The sequence below is a fragment of the Myripristis murdjan genome, chromosome 16 (genome assembly GCF_902150065.1).
Source record: "Myripristis murdjan chromosome 16, fMyrMur1.1, whole genome shotgun sequence".
In the NCBI taxonomy this organism is placed as follows: domain Eukaryota; kingdom Metazoa; phylum Chordata; class Actinopteri; order Holocentriformes; family Holocentridae; genus Myripristis; species Myripristis murdjan.
In genome coordinates this window covers 15,753,459-15,774,607 of record NC_043995.1, presented here as the reverse complement: position 1 = coordinate 15,774,607, position 21,149 = coordinate 15,753,459, and the positions used below count along the sequence as shown (strand labels likewise).

At 40.2% G+C, this 21,149-nt stretch overlaps 1 protein-coding gene across 5 annotated transcripts in view; it reads left to right on the top strand.

Moving 5' to 3' along the window:
- The window catches only part of ptprub (protein tyrosine phosphatase receptor type Ub), a 157,380-nt gene that overhangs the window by 28,508 nt on the left and 107,723 nt on the right, over positions 1–21,149 (top strand). The gene's annotated exons all lie outside the window — the stretch shown is intronic.

The following is a 21,149-nucleotide window of genomic DNA, read 5'->3' as shown; positions in this document are numbered from 1 at the left end:
ATTAGAGAGGGAAGGCTCATAAAAAAGCTGCACAGTCTCCCGCTCCAGCTTAATGCCAGGTGTGCCGTGCTCTCTGTAACTTTCATCTTCTTAGTGAGAGGCCTTAAACTACTTGATCCCTGATTAAGACCCTTAACTTATTTTACTTTACAATTGTAATGAGGCTATAAAAGTCACAGTGTAAAGACTGGGAGGAAAATGGCTCTTTAGAAACTATGTTATCATAAAAAAAAAAAAACATTTTAAAACATCTCCAAGCTATGGCTTCCATTCATTGTGCACAATTTAAGAATTCCATTCTTAATGTAATTTCTTTTAATGGCAAATTAGAAACATGGGGCCTAGATTTCCATATATATCTCATGTTGTGAAAAAGCTTAAGTTTGGAATTGGACAGCATCTCCTTGCATTGCGTCTCCTCCCCAACCATTAATTTTCCTGCACTACTTTGATCCATTCCAAGAATTTGGAAAAACAAGGTTGTACCTTTTGTAGAAGATATTGTACAAAAATTGCACCTCTTACGAGAGCCAAAAAACAGTTGACATCTTACAAAGGGATTGGATTACTTTCTGACCCGTTAGTAAATCACATTTGTCCTTCAAAGCTGCTAAGCCCTTTCACAAGGTGCCACCATAAAAACATATATTTGAGGTGCATTCATAGGCGGCGAAAAATGAACCCCTCTTTTAAGATGGAGTCTGACTAGGGGAGTGCTGATTTATTTTTATCTGAAAGGAGTGTTGGATTTTGAACAGAAAAACAGGCAACGCTTTGCTTTGCTATTGTTAGCGTGTCAAAGCACACGATGTGAATATATGGAGGAAAGTGCAGAGTTCTGTTCCTATCAGCAAGATGGCATATTGTAAAAGAACATGGAGTAGATCTGAAAACACTGCAATTTGAAATGATTGCCCTTGGGAAACAAATACCATTTGTATCTTTCTGTGATTTTTTTGGGGGAGGTGTCAAACTGTAAATTTCAATGATGGCATTTAATTTGATGTTTGGCATTTATTTATTTATACTCAAAAGAGCATCCCTTTTAAAAATGAATGTATATGAGAAATAAGGTAAAAAAAAAAAAAAAAAAAAAAGGTAAATTGGTAACATGACTATGCTATAATATTATCATTGCAGATTTAATGACATTTGAATACTCCAAATGAACTGCTTGAGAAAGTAGGGAGGGCTCTCAGGGTCTAAGGTAAATACAGGGACTCAGAAGTAATAATGATCACAGGGAAATGGCCAAAGCAACTAGACAAGGCAGTGACATTTAGATGGTCGAGTCAGGGCTTCAGATACTTGGGAGTCATGACACATTAAAGGCCAATTTATGGTTGTGCGTCAAGACCACAGGAGCTGTGATTGGTCTGCTTTAGTCACTTCATATCTCCTCCGTTGTGTTTCCGGTTAATATTCACTTACAGTGACGACAACATGGAGCTGCAGGGAAAGACGAGCTGAGGAGGTTTGCAAAATATGTTAATTTATTTGTCACAACATTCCTGAATGATTAAGTTTGCCAGATTGGCATGAAATATCCCAAAACAGTCTGTCTGGGATTTCACCAGATTTGTCCCCACTGAACACTCTCTGTTTTCTTTTTTTTTTCCTTTTTTTCTTTCTTTCTTTCTTTCTTTCTTTTTTTTTTTTTTTTAAATCTGTGCACGTTAGCATGGAAGTCATAAGAATTTAACACTGCCACATACAACAAAGGAAACAAAGACTTAAGAAGAGTTAATTGTATGGGGAATACACCAGCAAGCTAGAATGACATCCTTTGTTTAATTATGGGCTTTAGTGGTTATGGATCCTCCTAAATGATGTTTTATATCATTATCATTCTCTGTGTTTCTTTCTTCCTTTGCTCATCACCCGTGTGCTTTCACATCTTGTTTGTATCTGTCTAAAGATGAACAAACAGTTTACGTGTAGGAGTGACAAGTTTTGTATCGGTCTCTGTCTTTGTTGTATCCTTTCTCCATAAATGCTCAAAACAAGAAACCGTGCGAGTCCGGCACTGCTGTAAGATGAACTGCAGTCAGGTCTTGTCTCAGCACAGAAGTGAAATTACTCTGCAGAGTTGTACCCCTCCTAAGCTCTTTTTGCCCATCCTGAGTTTGTCTGAGCTCGCAGCCATCTGTGGCCATGTAACCTCTACTTCTATCTGCATGAGGCCTACGACTTAGGCTGAATATGTGAAGAGGAGATGGAAGGGGCCTGCAGGCTCTTCCAGCAGCAGGGTTGACCAAGTGGGGCAGAATCTCAGCCGAAGTACAGCAGGGGGCAGCCATATTTGAAGGCGCTGCATGCTTTTTTGTTGGGTTAGTTAATGTTCAGGGTTGCTCCCTACATTAACAGTGTTGATTGGGCAGTTTGCCAAAGGGGAGGAATATCCGGCAAATGCTTAAGATACTGTTGATGCAATTTTAATGCACACCATGCAGATCACGTAGATGGTTTGAGGGTTATTGTTTTATTAAAGAGTGGAAACATGCCTAATTTTGGAAATGAATAGTTTACAGCTGAAATGTTTCGATTATTAATGCCCTGTTCAGCATTGTGTTCACCTTGTGCCTTGTTCCTTGTATTTTATTCAAGAACTAGGCACAGTTTCTAGCACTGTAACCGTGTTACAGATTATTTGTAGGGGAGGAAATATGTTTTGGGGAATTTAGGTTTCCAGTCAAAGTTTACATCAGTGTGTATAGCCCTTATCCGTCTGGCCAGCAGCCATATACAACAAATAAAACCCCTCGCTCACCATCTCCCAGCACAGACACTGCACATTTGCCAGTAGAATGTCCTTGTTCTGCAGATTTCTTGGAAATTTTCTTGGACCTCATAAGCCTTCAGCAGTAGAAAGATAGGATTTCTTGAAGAAATGGAGTATAAAGGGACCAGTCCTTTGAAGGACCCAATGGAAGTTACAGCCACCATTCACTGACTTCTTGGAGCGTTTTTACACTAAATTTGATATTGGACACGCAGGTCTGACAAATGAATCTCTACCTGTTCTTGTTCTCAGTTGTGATTGTTCAAAGTTTGAAGCAATACTTTTTTGTTGTTTTTTTTGTGTGTGTGCACATTATTGATATTTAGCTTTTATAGTTGGTGAACACTGAAGAAACATTTTCAGTCTTGTGTCACCTGCTATCAAAGTGAGGCAGCTGCTGCCGTCATTCAGAGTCTATGGAGGAAACTCCCACTTTAATAGTCCCATAAACCCTGGCATAAAAATACAGATGCCTGGTACAGACAGCACTGCTGCTTGTCGGCACACTGTACGGATAGCCACTGAATTCATGCGGAATTTATTGTGTGGTGGTGCATTATGCTTTCCCATTTAATGTCTGCACACATGAGGAACTCATCACAGCTCACGCGGGGCATAGCGACCGAAGCTGCAGAGAGTTTCCTGGAACTGCTGTTTCTTGGGTATGGCGAGAAACAGCATTAAGAGTAGAGTAAGAATAGAAGGCGAGTGATCAGCAAAAAAAGAGGAAAAGAACAGAACGATCGAAAGGCCATTGCTAGCCTGTTTTTTATGACTCAGTGGAAAATTTGCCTCCGCGAGTGTGGCTTTTCTGAACCTAAGAGGTACTTCCTGGGGTGAGTTTAGCCCATTCTTCAACCCTCACCTCCCTCACAATGGGCCTGTAGTTTAATTAGCTTTCTAACAGCAAGCCTTGGCAGCCCTCCTTTTCTCTGCCCCCCTCAGGACTTCTCACCTCAAACACTGTCCCCTACTGATCGGCTGAGGTCCAACAGAAAGCGCCACTCCCTATGATCCCCTCGCTCTCTCTCTTTCCCTCTCTCTCTCTCTCTCCCTCCCTCTATCCCTCTCTCTCACTCTCTCTCTCTCTCTCTCTCTCACCAACTCACCCAATTTTTAAATTTTAACATCATATCACCTTAATAGAAAACAAATATTGCGTAGTATATACAGTCAAATTGTTGTAGCACATTATGCAGATAATTTTCACATTTTTATCATACGTTATCAGACGCAATATCAGTGGGAGCAAAATTTGGTTTGTATTAACAAGTTTGCAGGGAGGCTTTATGATAAGGCTCTCCAACATTGTGCTTGGCAATGCAATTTCTCCAGGTGTGAATTGGATATTCATGGATTTTCAGTAAAGTCTTGAAGTGATGTGACCATGGGGGCAGAATGGAATTGTAGATTTGTTCGAAATGGTATTTTCCACCCAGGGAGCTTTGAGTCTGTCTTCAAAGTGCTGTGACTGAAGCATGGCTAATCACTTTAAACAAGGCTTTTTGTTCCTGCTGTCTTCCACTCGGCCTAACATGGCTGGAACATGGTCCTGTCTAACTCTCGCCTCCCCTCGTCACTGACGCACACAGCCAGCTCTGCAATCCAGTCATCTCCTCTGATGGTGTCAACAGCAGACACTGTCAGAATCTCACTGATTAGTCCCCAAGAGACCAGTGGTAACACTTGTGCTCGCTTCTTTATTGTGTTTGCAAAATATACAGCGTGCCCCCAAATTAGCCCCTGCTTCCATAATATACTCACGCTTTCATCATCTTGCGTCTGGAATTCATCAGGGTTAAAAAAAAAAAAAAAAAAAAAAAAAAGTCTGGAATGCAAAATGTCAACTGTCTGCAAGGTGGCGAATACTGGACCGCTTTCTTATTTCGCTCATTCCATTTCTGTTCCAAGGACCAGCTGAACTAACACAGCCTAGTGTTTCTTCTAGATCATTCCTTCCCAGAAACGACGCTATGATGCAGGAGCAGCAGTTCAGGGCAGGTTAGGTGACTGGAAACTAAACCAATTTCAGTTAAAAGCCAGAAATGTGAGCAGTGACATTTAACAGAACCCTCTTCGACTTGAGGTCACCTTAATCACTTCCTTACTGTACTTCAGCCTTTAAGACGGGGGTGGGGGTGGGGGGTGAAAGGGAACAGAGGGGGGGTTTATATGCCATGAAGCTTTGTGACTCCAGGCTTATTTGCTGTCTCTGGCCATTTCTCCTGTGGTTGAATGTCTGTAAATAGATACTCATGTGTGATTGCTGGATGTCTATTCCCATCTCTCATTGTGTCCATCTTTGTTTGCCTGACGGCCTGTCTGCACCTTGTCTATCCCCAGCAGCTGCATGATAACATACACATAAACATGTGCTCGCGAACACGCACAAATACACATGAGCACACACTGCGCTGACTGCCTGGCTAGAGCCACAATGAGGTTGGTGCAAAACACCCAGCAACTGGGCAGGTGGCAGCTGCACCAGGAAGTGGATCCACAGCAGGCCAAAGGACCATGTGCTACTAAGAGCTGCCCGGATACTAGGAGATGATTGGGTTTGCACAGACCGCTGCCTGGGTGGTAGCCCAGAAAAAAATGCCCGAGCAGGTGGAAGCTGGAAGGAGAGGGAAAAAAAATGTTAGAAGGTGAATAAGGCTTCCTCTTTACTTCAGTTTGACTTTTTTCTCTACTTAGGAATCCAAACCATTCGCTTGTTTAATTTTTCTTCTACTTTTCTAAAGGTATATGTTGTTGTAGGTTGTGTGCTGGGTTGTTGTTCAGTGCCACATAGAGAAGCTACTGAATGTGTGAGGCCATCTGGAGTTGTAGGCTGCCTATTTTTAAAGTTGCTACTGACAACTGCAGCTGCTATACCAATGATAAGTTACACATACTTCAAATAAGTATATTAGAGCTTCTGTTTTCCATGGTCTTTAAGGGCCTGCTGTGCTGCGGAGTCTTTGCTACTGTCAACATATGACATATGTATATAATACCCGGTAATAACCAACCATTAATGGGCGTTTACATGTCATTGATCAAGGTTTTCTATTCTATTCTATTCTCTTCTACCCTTACACACTAACAGTTAATGTAGATAATAAGCTAAGCTCCAATGTAGTGGCTTCAGAAAGTGTTCTAACCCCTCCACTATTTCCTCACTTTGTTGTGTTATAGACTGGAATTAAAATAATTTTTGCCAGTCTACACAGAGTACCCCATAATGACAAAGCAAAAACATGAGTTTTTGTTTAAAATTTATTAGAAAATAAAAGCTGAAATATCTAATTTACATAAATATTCAGAACTCTTTGTTGTGATGATCCAGAGTGAGCTCAGATACTTCCTTTTTTCCCCCTTTGATCCTTTGATGCTTGAGATGTCTCTAGAACTTGTAGTCCAACTGTGAAAATTTCAAGTTGATTTGACGTGAATTAGGGAGGCACATACACCTGTCTGTATGAGGTCCAGCAGGTTCACACTGCATGTCTGAGCAACAACCAAACCATGAAGTACAAGGAGGTTTCTATAGGTTTCTGAGGTGGAGTGGTGTCAAAGCATAAGTCTGGGAAAAGGGCATAAAATAAATACTAAGGCACTCACCATTCCCAGGAGCACAGTGGGCAAGGCTTTGGCCAGAGAGGTGACTAAGAACCCAATAGCCACTCTAATAGTTCTTGTACAGAGATAGGAGTCAGGAGCATAAAAATCATCAGTAGCACTCCATCAGTCATGGCTTTATGGTAGCGTGACTAGACGAAAGCCACTCCTCAGTAAAAGGTGTACGAAAGCACACCATGAGTTTGTCAGACAGCACTTTAAGGACTCTGAGAGCCTTTGGAAGAAAATTGTACCTCTTTGGCCAGAATCCTAAGTGCCACATCTGGCATAATAGCAGGTACCACTCATCACTAATACCATCGCTACAGTGGAGCATGGTGATGTTAGCATCGTGCTATGGGTGTGCTACTGGGAGACTGGTCAAGATTGAGGGAACATTGAATAGAGCGAAATACAGAACAGAGTGAAATACAGAAAGTCCCTTGCAGAAAACCTGCTCCAGAGTGTATGTAACCACAGATTAGGCTAAGATGCACCTTTCAGCCTCTCCACATGTGAGTCGAAGCACACAGCCAAGACAAAGGTAGAGAGACTTCAGGATAAACCTCTGAATGTCCTTGAGCCTGTGCTTGAAGAATACTGAAAAACTGTGGTCCGATAGGAAGACTACAGTTCACCAACACTCCCCTTCCAGTTTGACAGAGCTTGAAAGGATCTGCAAGCAAGAATGGGAGAAAAAGCTTAAATCCAAGTGTGCAAAGCTGGTAGAGGCTGGAAACTGTAATCGCTGCTCGTGGTGTTTCTAGAAAAAGAAAGAGTCTGGATACTAAAATAAATACATTTTATATCATATTTATTACAAAAGAAATTAACATGAAAATATGAAGCATTCGGAAGCCACTGGTGCCCAACTGACCTCAATTCACTGCACAAAGTTATTTAAGTCTTATGCAAATTAAGATTCAAAGTTTGAGTTGTTCTAATACGGACTATTTGATGTGCATTATCTATCAATTAAATATTCATGAAATGTTGTCTTTTGTTGTCACTGTAAATTTTTTATTGTGTGTTTTGTGCCCCCATAGTAAAATAGATTATAAACAATAGCCCTGGGTGGTGGCTGCAAAAGGGGGAAATCTATCCTTGACCATGTGTCTTTGTTTGTCAGTGATTGGTGAGCATATTTGTTGTGTGCATCTGCTCATTTCCATAAAGAACTGCATAAGGCAGCGGGAGACAATGGACTGACACTTTCCCACAAAATCCCCGGGCACCCTTTCTGTCGGGACAAGGCACCTGTTGCCAGGATGGAAAGGATGCATATTAGCTGGAGTGACATGGGAGGGCTGGTGGCTGTGTGATCTGGCTCTGCATCAGTGGCTCAGAGATTGAGACCCTATCCTTGTAAATGATGGTTTCACTGTGTGAGCAGACTTAAGTGACTCGGTGTGGCATTCTGCGTGTGTACAGGTAGTGCTGGTGGCCTTGCCTTTCATTCTTTCATTTTTCCAAACTAAAAGAAAATGTCTGTCATTATTATTATTATTATTATTATTATTATTATTATTATCGTTGTTGTTGTTACTGACGAATCAACCGAATTGCACGGTCTAATTAATTTCATGCAAGTCACTGTGACTTGGGCACGCTGGTAGCTCACCAGATAAGAGCACATACCACTTGTTGAGTCCTGATCTCTGGGTTCGAATCCGCCCACAGGCCTTTTGCTGCATGTCGTCCCCTCTCACTCCCCTGCCTTTCCTGTCTCTCTCTGCTGTGACTGCATGATTGTCGTTCTAGACATATTGCAAAATTTGGAGGAAGGAAAGGAATGGACAGGTGTACTGAAGTGAAATCTGTACATTATTACGCAAAGGTGGACGTGTTTTGATTTAAATATTCTCCACCACTACTTAGAGTCTTGCAGGATGCCACATATCCACACACTAACTTAACTTAAGTGTTGGGAACAGTAGTGGAGCATGCACAAAACAAACTAAGCCTGATTATTGTTAATCTCTTGGACACTGGATATTATATCTCATAAAGAAAACTGGGATGTGGTAATTAGAAAGATGTGTTTTGACAAGTCAAGGAGAAGTGTGGAATATATAAAAAGAAGATTGAGAATATTGGCAGAGAAACAGTTTTCTTGGTGGACTTTATTTTCTTTGAAAGGAGAGTGGCTGCTCTTGAGATTGTAAGACATGGCATTCTCAGAAAAAATAAGAATTTCTGCAATCAAAGTTTAATCCAAATAGATGTATTAAAAAAAAAAAAAAAACATAAATCAGTAAATTGTCTTACATCATAAAACAGTCGCAAAGTTTTTCCATGTTGCATGGCAACCACGCACAACCTTGGCAGGTCTATGTAGACAAATGCTTTTTGACTGCTGGCTAGATTCACCATTCATGTCACAGCACGTTTGCTTCAAGCATATCCCTCGTGGTACCTTCACAGTTACAGTGTTTGCTTACCCCGCAGGTAATCACCAGCAACATATCCCACAATCTCCCAGAACTTCATCTGCCGTGTATTCACAATGCTATCCTGGGACACATGTTGGGAAAACATGTGGATGGTCCTCTTGTGTATTCACTAGCACCAACTTCAAAACTGTTGAAAAAAGGTTTTCTGTTTCATTATGATTTGCAGCTCCATTCACTTCTTGGGATGCAGAGTAAGTAGAGTCTAGCATGTTAAATATGGATGCAGTTTGGTGGTTTCCCAGACTGGATACTCATCTTTAAATTTTGTCCATATTCAACTTAACTGTGTTGTATTCAGCATCAGCCCATACTCCAATCTTACTGAGTGCAGCTTTAACCCAAAAAGGAGCCCTTCTAAATGAGTAAATGATTTCAGGACTCTCTCTGTTTCTGCCAGTAAACCACCTAAACATCACTTTAAGGCATCTAAAATCTTTTCCAGATCTTGTCAAAATCTAAGATCATGGGTGGCTTCTGTTTGAGGTCGGATGTGTGATTTCTAACTGAACTCTTGAAGCCTACAGCTGCTTGATTGTTTTTGTTATTTTTGTTTTGAAGTAAAATTCGCGTGGTGTAACTTTGATTTTGCCGTCTGTTTTGGAATGGGTCCCACAGCAATGCAAACGAGTTGTATTAATGAAAGAAGAAGAAGAAGGAGGGCACACTTGACTTTTACAAAACATAAGGAAAGTTGTCATTAAGTTGTACCTTCTGCAGAGCTGGAGGGGAACAAGTCCTTTAACAGAGTAAAATTATTTGCCCTTTGTCTCCTCCTTCTGGATACCACAGAAAAGGAGAGGAAGAAATAGCACAAACATCTTAATGCTCTGTATTCCAAATCATGCATAACAGGAACAATGAGCTCTGAGGGGAAACAGAGAGACAGAAAAAGCCTAGTGAACTGAAATGCTCTCCTCCCACTCCCCCCCGTGTGTGTGATCCTATATGTGGGTTAGTGGAATTGATAGGCTGTAGCTTGTGGAGGCAGCAATTGGCTGCCTGTGTGTTATTGGAATTGACAATCAGCAGAGTGTTGAAGCTGCTGTGGGTTGTGTGGTTTAGTGGAGTTGATAGAGACTGTTTTTTCTTGCTAGTGAGGATGCTACAAGCAGTTTGATTAGGATGCACGGGCAAGTGGATTTTTCTCAGCTGGTCAAGGGTTGCATGCAATTGGCTGAGGTCAGGCAAGTTGGGAAATAGGAAGGTCTGTAGTTTCTGTGTACCTGCTATATGTGGGAGAGTGATTGTTATCTCACCATACATCCTCCATTAACAGAGACTCTGAGGTCTTCTCTGATGATGCACACTATACCTGATCCACTGGAAGTATGCACAACTAGGTGTTGCTAGAATTATTGGTTATAAGGCATTATAATACATTTAAGAAATCTAGCATGTGTGAGTTATGAGGCAAAAAAGAGGGGGCTTAGGGGGCGTATCCAATGCTAAAGAGAGAAATATAAATAAATATACATAAATAAATAAATAAATTAATTAATTAATTAATTAATAAAAATCTTGGTGTATCAACTTAAAATTTGGTAATTCTTGATGGGACTTTTTTTTTTTTTTTTTTTTTTTTTTTTGCTAGATATCAATATGACTACAACTACTGCTTACTCTCTGTCACATGGGTCTAGTGTGCAGGTGAACCACACCAAGGATGAAAGTGTTAGACAGGAAATAATTAGTTTTTTTTTTTTTTTTTTTTTTTTTACCAACACCTTGCAAAATAAGAAAAAAAAAAACCCACAAAAAAAACCAACTACAACAACAATGTTACCTTGACAAGCCACACCACCAGCGTATGCAGGAGTAAAATCTGAGTAAACTCACTATTGTTAACATGATTCTCCTTGGAAATCCAAACAGAGCTCTCTCACCTCACACGTTTTATCATTCTTGTTGCTTTTTAAAAGCATGGCATCAGTTTATCCCTATTGTCACAATGTAATAAGAATCAGTACTCAGTCAATTCAGGCTGGAGGTGAGGAGACAAGCCGCCTCCTCACCTCCAGTGAAATAGCTGCTACACTTCTACAGTGTGTTGTTGTGCTTGTCCAGGTTCCACGCATTACCTGTTATGTATCATCTTCCAACTCCACAACATACAATGAAATGATAGCACACTATCTATAAGAGTATTTTATGTGTTGGCTTAATGCAGGAAAGTGAAAGCCTCCTCCTCCTCCTCGCCCCACAGTGAAAAAAACCCTGGAATATTAGGTTTAGAAATATGATTCAGTCATTTCATAACACTTTGATAATGCTATCTAAAGTTGCCTGACTTAACCTGCCAATCCTGCATTGTGCAAGACTTTAGAGGTAAGACAGTGTGGTCTATTCTCCGAAATACTGTAATGGAACTACAGTACACTGTAATTTCCCAGGAATTATAGTGTGTACTTTTTATGCTGTGCCGAGACTAAATAGCACTGAAATAGGGAAATTTAGTGTGTGTTCATACAACACGCAGTATGGTACAAGTCATGGCAATGAGCCACCTGAACACTGTGCGTGGGATATTTTAATCTAACCTGCTCTCTGTGGTTCTTCAAGATTTCTTATCTTTCCCCTGTTATCTTTGGGGTTTTTGGGAGGAGTTTTTCATGCCTGCTTTTGAGGTTTAAAGGTGGAGTCATCGATTCTGTAAAAAGATCACTGATATTTGAAATCAATAAATTCAGTGAATATCACCTCACTGCTAGATCTACGTGTGTGTGTGTGTGTGTGTGTGTGTGTGTGTGTGTGTGTGTGTGTGTGTGTGTTCTGTATTTGTGCTGAAAAAATAATCGGGTGTCAGTACAGGCCGGGCTCTGTAAATGGGAAATGAACACACACACAATGCTATTCCAGCCAATCAGAAACAGTAAATCTGGCTGTTTCAAATTGCAACAATCTTTCTCCAGAATCACTGACTCCACTTTGAAGTTGGGTGGGTATTTCCCTGTTTTGTTTGTTATTAACTCGAGGACCTGTAAAGCCCTTTGTCGACTGTGATTTGGGGTTCTAAATAAACTTGAACTTGAACCACAGACTGTGAAATAGCTTGGTGGTTAAGTCAAAGTGTTTTGTTCAGTGGTTCTCTTACAGCAACACTGTGCTGCAGCACTTTGGTGTTAGAGAACCATTTTTTTTTTCCATGTTCTAGCCTATTTACTTCAATGCATGCATCCTATTGAGAATAAATAAGTGTTCTAAACATCCTGCCTGGGATTCATTTTGGCAACATCACTATATTGTTGTGTGGTAGGCTAATTTAGCTGAATTTGCGCTTTAATTTGAAATCTGCAGGTCATCTTGTGCCTTCATGTGCTCTGACATCTAGGACTTCCACACCAGCTGCCAAGCAGCATTGGATTCAGTGTTATTTTGTTGTAAAATCAAACCAGGAGATAAATGAGCAAACACTGACGTTGTGGAAATATTACGATGCGGCTTTGCTGCCTCTTGCTTAGAAAAAGTTGCAGTGTGTATGACAGAAATTATTTTTTTCCCCTGCTGTATCCATTAGCACGTGACTGCTTAAATCCTCTCTGTCAAGCTGGGAAATGCTTTTCATGCAGACATGAAAGAATTTATGTCCCCCTTCAGAAAATATTCCCCAGAGAAAAGACTGTATTACAAAGTAAATTCATCCATCCATGACTTCTAAGCCATGACTTCTACTGTTAAAACAGGTTTATCACCTGAAAGTCTCATTTTTACAAAATAGAAAAATATGAGAAATATTAAGATATCTGAAAAGGTATGGATAATTTTCAAAAGGATGAGTAACACTGTGAAGTAGGAATGTAGTTAAAAGAAAGCTGATAGGGTCCTAATAGGTAGAATTATATAAAGCTGGTTGTAAGGCTTTAATATCAAATGTTTTTATCCACTGGAGTCTATAGCCTATACTGTATATCTTTTGTGCATAAAACACCAAATCTTTTATAGGCTGTGGAATTCTAATTAGTGTGCTACAATATATTACAAGTCACAAATTCATTTTATTATCTAAAGTAAAGAGATCAACTACATCATCATAAGTGAGGCATGACACATTGAGCCTTCTTTTATTATGAGCAGTAAAGTAAATGTTGCATGATGTACTATACAGTAGCAGACAATATTTTGGATCAGGTTGAATCAGGCTCCATTATTCCCTGTGCTCATCGAAATGACATTAGTACAGCTGGAAGATGAAAACATTTATCTTTTGAATGACACAAAATACATGCTTATGGTGGGAATTCAAACACAGGTTTAATATATGGGGTCCACTGGAAAATTGTTTGTGCAAATGGTGTTGAAATATGAAATAGTCAAGATAGCAGTGGTGTGTGTTTGGACTGACATTATAAGTAAAATGGAACTAGCTCCCTTTTCACCTCTTCATCTGAATTCTCTACAGATGTGCAGTTATTCCTCCTGTGACTTTGCTCTCCATGTTGTAATCCATACATCACTGGGAGCAATGAGAATTTATTGACCACCTCTATTTGAACTGAATCAGAAGAAGGCAATAATTTGGGGTTGGTGTCATATTTCACTCAGTATAATAAGAGCCAAAGCAACCAAATAATGCTCTACCCAGGCGCTGACAGACATACTCCCAGCTTCCTTCACTAAGTTTGCCTAGGTGTTAATATAGAGACACACTGTGGATATCACCCCCTTGCTTTGCATATAAATTTGCAAATTAGTTTCTTTATCCAGTCCCTTCACGTTTCTTTCTGTCACTCAACCCTAAGAGAGTATTTACAAAACTGAAGCCTAAAATTAAACAGGTGTTGAAAAGTGAACCACAAGACATGAGATTTCCTCCTGCTAATTAAACTGATTTGTTACATAGGCCTTAAGATTTGCTTCGCTGTCAGGATCCACTTACGTCTTACGTCTTATCTCCTCCGGAGGTGAAGAGAAATCCAAAGTGTCTCCATCTCATATTGGAGATGAATGTCATGCAGGCATGGGGAGAGGCGGCACGGCAATTCAACCCTCCCCGAGAAAAGACATCAACTGAAAATAGACCTACATTAAAGCATTTGGGAGAAAGTATGATAATTAAAACTCACTCCTTATCAGCAGTGTCAACTGAGAATTCCTCTACCCGTACCCTAAACCCACAGGGACTTTTTTTCAAAAAGAGAAACAGGAGACAACAAGCACAATTTGTGTTTTTGTCTTTTATAGTGTCCCTGTGTTGCCTTGTTTTGCTCTTAGAAAGACGTAGAAAAGAGCTAGAACCGGCAACATGATATTTCTAACTGTTATTCTAGTGGCATCGTCGGAGAAGCTTTCATGATCAACGGAGCATCTAGGCTGAAAGATTGTACCAGTCTTTTAAAGTGAATGCATCATAAATTCAACATAAATTCAGTTAGAACATGCATTCATGCCAGTGTTCACCCTGGAAATATGGAAAGGGCATTGTGTTTGAACTGCTTCTGTCACGTAACTTAATTATTAGTGTTACTTTCACATCCTTAACCCAGCCCTCATGCCCTTCTGTACATGACCATCACCTGCAGCCCTTCCCTTTCTCAATCCATTTCCCGGCCTTCTTGATGTGACCAGGCTGTTGTAGCCACCAGGGTTGAGTTATTAATGCCTGGGGAAGCAGAGAGATGATTTCATTGCGTATTCAGGTGTGGGGATGGATGGCTTTCAGAGACAGCCAGGGGAGTGCTGGGGAGGAGAACCTCTGTAGAGAATAAATATACCTGTCTCCTGCTGATGCATTTGGCTCCACTCACTGCAATGCAAATCAACCACTCTCCTCCCCTAACTGCCTCCAGTATTACTCACCCATTCTCACCTGGATCCAGATACACACTCAGTCACCCCCGACTTAGATGAGGCTTTCTGTGTGGAGTGCAGTTCTCAGGTCTGGGGGTGTCTTCCCACACAATCTCAGGGTTTGGATGTCAGCTGTTGATGATGTGAACAGCATCAGAGCCTCGTGCAGTATTTCCCAGGTGACTCTCAGGCTCCCGTGCTCATTACCTATCGTGACTGCTAGATAATTAGAACTGAGGGCAGAGATTGGGGTCACCATTAAGGCAGAGGCAAAGGTTGTGCATGGCTTCACATATCACTCATCTCACCTTTTTCTATTATTGTTATATAGTGACAGACCTCATTTTAAGTGCCATGGTCTGACTGCATTTTCACTTGGTTTTGATGGGTTTTACATCTGATGACACCTTTACCTTCCACTGTCATTGTATGGAAAACTCCCACGGTACAGTGGCAACCACTGACTGATTTATTTTTGAAAAGCACCAGCCAAACAAACCAACCCGGAGAGTGAATGCATTTCGAGTGAGGGAGCAAGTGGTATCCATGAAAGATGTCAATATCCACTTCGGGTTCATTCTCTGATTCATTCAGACTGTCAGGAAGGTCGTGCATTCATAGTCATGTTAAAGACTTCCACTTTCCATTGTGTGCCATATGCTCGTGAATTTATTACACCATTTAATCCAAATAGCAGCACTATATTGGACATATCCCTCATTTGAAGGCACCATGAAGAAGTTGATGCTTGTAAAGGTACATTTGCTGAATTTGTTCATAGTATGTAAATCTTAAACTATAGACATAATGAACATTTTCACACCTTCTCTCTATATTGGTACTCATCTTTTTTCCTCATACTACATTTTTTTTTTTTTTTTTTTTTTTTTTTGCATTTTGACATTACACATTTTCAGCATATTAAATCTTCTTCATCTAAATGTGCTGTCATCCATTCTTTTTGTAAACAGTATTCTTCTTATAGTTACATGTACTAGGGTGGAAATTGTCAGTTGTGTATGTTTATTTAACCTTTATTTGTTGTACTTATATTCTGTGCTGATTCTTTTGCTCATCTCATCTCATCCTATCCCTCTCCATCTGATTTGTGACAAGAGGGAATTTGACATTTTTTCTTTGTTTTCATGTGATGTCTGAGGCTTCAACAATTTCTTTCTTTCTTTTCTTTTCTTTTTTTTAAAAAATTATAACCAGTCTAAATTGCAACACTTGAGCTTATACATACCAGTGCTTTCACATACAGTTTTTCACATATCTTCCAGTAATTTCCTTGTCTGTGGCTGATTCGTCAATTTGGCACTGAGATACTCATTGTAAATCAAGTACTCATTGTAAATTTGCAGCAGGAAAGTGACTGACTCGGATTTGTTTTATTCTACCCACTCACTGTGTAGTGAACATTTCCAAAGTCAACCAAGGAACAAATTTTACATATTCATTTGCATTCTCCTAAAACTCTGTCAAAAACCAGGCCGCACGGCCATGAGAAAAGAGGGAGACCCACACAGCCAAGCCAATTAAGAAATTATTTACTAATTTTAAAAAGGAATAACATAAGAGAACTTAAATTGATAGGGTGTCTCAGGGAGGAGAGCACTGATCAATGGAGCTCCAGGAGAGTTTTTGAAGGAGCACTGGTGCACGTACTCATGACCCTCTGCCATGCCCACCTCCAGAACAGGCACACAGGGCAGAGAGGGTCATAACACACCCCTCCATAAGACGGGGGTCCCACAGGAACTCCGTCACCACAGCAAAAGATGACCAAGCAGGAAACAAAACTACACTATAGACTAAATAACACAACTTACGCCCTACAACCTACCAGTCCACATGCATGCATGTAAAAACATGTAAAGAGAAGTCGTGTAAATGAGTCCATGCTATATTGGCATCAACACAGGTGGTCGTGCATCTTGCAATGTTGTTGTTGTTGTCTTGGGCTTGAAGCAGCCTCGATTTAGCTCAGCTCTAGCATATTACGTCAATTACACCTTCAGTGAGGCTTCCATCAGGTTTTTTTTCCCCTCCTCACAGTTTGTTGTGTTTGATTTATCCTAGTAGAAAGTTGTTGAAGTAATATCACCCTAAATTAGCTCAGGCTAGCGTCCCCATGCATAAAGGACATGTAAATGAAGGGGATAAGCAGAGATTCTGTAACAATATCCACTGTGCATAGCTAACACCCTAATTAGATAGCAAGGCAAGGGATTACACAAGCAAACAACAGAAGGGATACCAGATCTAATCTGAAGGGCCACATATGACAATATAAACTGATTGAAGCAGGGAAGCAGACGCAGGGAAATGGGAGACCCTCCAAACCTTCCAATTTACCACCAGTGTGGTGGCAAATTGGAGGGTGCAGTAATAAAATTGCCACCTCCTTCTGCACCCTTGTTCAATCACAAATAGCTGCTGGAGCTTCTGACCGTGTTTTATAAATTTGTATCCTCTGTGGCTTATCACTTCTACACTGAGAACCTTGAAAACTGCACCAGTGCATATCTAATTTGTTTTCTTTTTTTTTTTTTTTTTTTGATAGGCTTTATCGTTCCTCTTCTTCTTCTTCTGCTTCTGCGTCTCTCTGTTATTAGTGGTGGTGAGGTGGTGAGAAAGACATTGCCAGAAAGGCATTGCCAAGGGTACTCCATGACTTATGTAATACAACTTGGCAAGAATAATTAACAGTTACAAAATGCTTGCTCTTTCAGTGCCTGAAATTGTAAATATGTGCAGTATGTAATTAGTTGTAAAAATGATTGAAAAGTAGCACTGTAGAATAAATTGTGGACTGCTGTGCCAATACATTCTCTCAGAGGCTTGATGTGCTGTAATGAAAAACAACGAGCAAAAATTACACTGAAACATCACTGTGCGGACATTTTATCCCATTCATTCATCCACTGATAGAGCTCTGGCCATTTCTGCACTGGGAAGCAAGATAGCCTGTGTGAGGAAAAAAAGCTTTTCCTTTTTAATTGTAGATTATTGTCAAAACAAATTGATCATGAGAAAAAAATCCAACTCAATCTCCCTTCCTGCCAAATACCTTCCATCCCTGATCTGGACATCATCATTGTGAGCCGTGTCCCATCTGTCTGTCTGATTTTTTCTTCATTAATAGGCATTTTTCCATACAATACAGCATTCACCACACCACAACAGGCTGACCAGGCACAAGTTAGGAAGTTATGGCATATTTTCTCTCGGTGTTCAATTCTGCAAATCAGTGCATCCTAGATTAGGAGCAAACATTTGATTAATTGCCTTTCCATTTTGCTGGGAGCAACTGTCACAGCACAGAGTACAGCTAAAATTAAATATACTATTAAAGCTGAAACTGCAAAGGAATTCGCTTTGCGTTCTTTTATATTATGGACATCCAGAATGCTTGCAAACCTTCCATTTTGATGCGCACAGAAAGTTTTAACCGTCATGCAAACATCTTGTTGATGTAGGCACCAGTATAGTGTATTCATAATGTATTAATCCATACCAAAAGTAAAATTTCAAATTTGTTACATCTGAACCATATTAAACAAGAAATTAGTTGCCAAATGAGCATGCAAAATAGTGTGTTGGAGGTTGATTTATGTTAAAAATCACAAGAAAAAAAGAGCAGAAGAGCAAGCCGCTGTGCTTTATTATACTGCAGCTATTCAGAGACAGCAGTGCACAGGCAGAGGACTTACACACATTGATAGAAGGAGCTGAGCAGGGACTGATGCATTGAGAGGTCCTGTGTTTGTCATGATGGATGAGTTGTATCTTTCCGGTGCTTTCTGAGGAGATGACATTCCCGGGCAGCCCTGGCCTCGGCTCCTAGCTTCCTACCTCTGGATGATGAGACTTTTGTGGGGAGGAATCTGTAGGCTTCATTTACTGAAGCAGCAGGGAATAATATAGTGCCAGCATTTGGATGTGTCAGGTCCCATATCACTGGCTGTTCTATTAGAAATAGACCCCAGTGCGGGACAATTAACCCCTGGCCCTAGCAGCAGATCTGTGCAGTAACAACCCAGCACGGGGCAATAAATCAAACCTAGAGGGAGAAACTCACATTCCCTCCCCTGTTGGTCGGCGGCTGCTATTACCCAGTGGGCCGAGCTTACATGATGGTAGATACGCTCTGGTGTTATCGTATTATCACAGAAGGTGTAAGAGTGATGTAATAGAGGCTGTGGGCAAGGGCACCCTGACTGTCTTTGTGCTCCAGTGAATACACCGTCTGGAGGAAGTTGAGCACCCAGGACTAACTTGAACCTTTCACACCACAGAGCACCTGCTACTGTACATTGTCACTCTTTCCTTATGTTTCACCTTATTTGGAAAGTATCACAGCGTCCCTCCCGCGTCCCCCGTCTCATCTGGCTTGCAACATACCGACTGACACAGCGATGCTAATAATCTGTTTTGTTGGAAGTCGCAGCTTGCACTGTACAACAGTAGTAAAAACGAAAATTATGAATCATAACTGACACAAGCTGCTGTCTTGCACGTCGGCAGCGTGTCACACTGAGACCATTTGTTTAATGGCAGATTAGAGAGAAGAATGAGCAGTAATAAAGCAGTAGACCACAGGGGTCACCTTCAGGACCCATTCATGGTTATTTCAGTCATTAGATAGTCGTGTCTCTTACTGTCTTGCTCCAGTTATTACTGGCAAAGACTCTGGTCATGTGACTGGGTTGTTTGAACCGCCCACTGTTGGCCTTTAATTCTCACACCAATGGGCTAATGTAAGATATGGCAACAGATGTAGAGAGCAACGACTGAAGCACATTATTCAGGGCCCAAGGGCCATAAAAGCCATAGCTATTAAATATAATTTGAAAAAATTAGCTTTTTGGCACATGAAATAGCAGGCTGTGAGGTATAGTAATAATTACTACATTCCCCTGGGTCCCTGGCCTCTGAAAAAACATTATTGCTATATGTACAGGTCTACGTGTATGGATTGGGTTGTATGGTCTTGTTTGTGTATGTTTTATGGGAGGGGGAAGTTCTCATCAAATGCTGGGGCAGTTATCGCATTTTGTCAGGATTCGTGTGCTTTTGTTTGAGTCTGAAGTAATTATAGCTCCTTACTTGAATTTTTTTTTTTTTTTTGGTTAAACAGTGTTTGTGTGCATCTGTACATGTTTCATAGAGTTTAAGAGACGGTCAGTGTGCACTTTGGGCTGTGGCTTATTGGTGCCTGGGTGAAGTGTGTGTGTGTGTGTGTGTGTGTGGATATATATCACTGTTTGGGAAGAACATCAGAGGGAAGATCAGAAACACAATCCACATGAGATTGTGAGGGAATTTTATTATTAAAGTGTGCTTAATGCTCAATTCACTAACATGCCTATCTGCCATTAATCACTGAAAATCATTAAATGCTGTGTGTTTTTTTTTCTCATTGAACTCAGTACATGTTGATGTCCTTGGAGTGGAAAAGTACTGAGAAAGCCTGTGTGTGAGTGTGAGTGTGTGATTCTTCTCAAACCCAGACATAGCGCCCTAGACATCCCTGCAGAGACAGACAGTGTTAGTTTGTACATCCTGTTTTCAACTTGTTTTGCGTTGCCACTCTAACCGTAAAGGGGAAGGTGACAAACCAATTAATAACCACCTTGTCATGCTATGCAAATTCAGGGTGGAACTATTCAAGAGTTTCCGTTTGAATCAATGAGCCTACACTGAGCAGCTGCGACATTATTGGTGTATTGCTTTCCCCGTATTGCAGTATCGCAATATTAAAGAAAACAAAAGACAACCTCCGCTGCTCTGCTTTATTTCACCCAAATTCACTTGATTTCTTTCAAAAATATGGGAAAAGAGGGGATTAGCAAATTCTTAAATTATTATTGTATGTATTATTCTTAAAATAGTAAAAAACAAAACAAAACAAAACAAAAAACAAAAATTTGGAAAATTAACTATTTTTGAATGACAAGAATCAGTGATCAGTGATGCTGGATTGATGGTGTTTAAAGTGCTTGCAGAGGGAGGCGTCTGAGTGCTTAACATTTTACATGTGTTGTTATTGTAATTTTTAGTTTTGGAGTTAATCCTCTGAATTCATTTTATTTATTTTTATTTTTATTATTTTTATTTCAATTTAAATTTTCATCCAGTTTTTAAAAACTTTTTGTGTGCTAATTTTTTGGTCATTTTCTTGGAACTTTTTATTAATTTCTTGCTAATTTTCTGGTCATTTCTTTCTAATTTGCTCAATTTGCTCTAACTAATCAAGTGAATTTGTTCAAACTTTAAGGGGTTAATAATGTATTTTATGGGGTATCACAAGAAATCTGATGCTGATCATCAACTGATCTGATGTTTAAATATATCACTTTAATAATTATTGTCGATAATACAGGCAATTTGCTCATGTTTCTGCAACAAGATACAACCGCATGCACAAAAAAGGCCACAATACGTATCGCTCCCACTGTTGTGTCAAGGGAAAGTTCTCTCTCACATGAATCCAATCACCATCTACTACTTTCTTCTTTAGG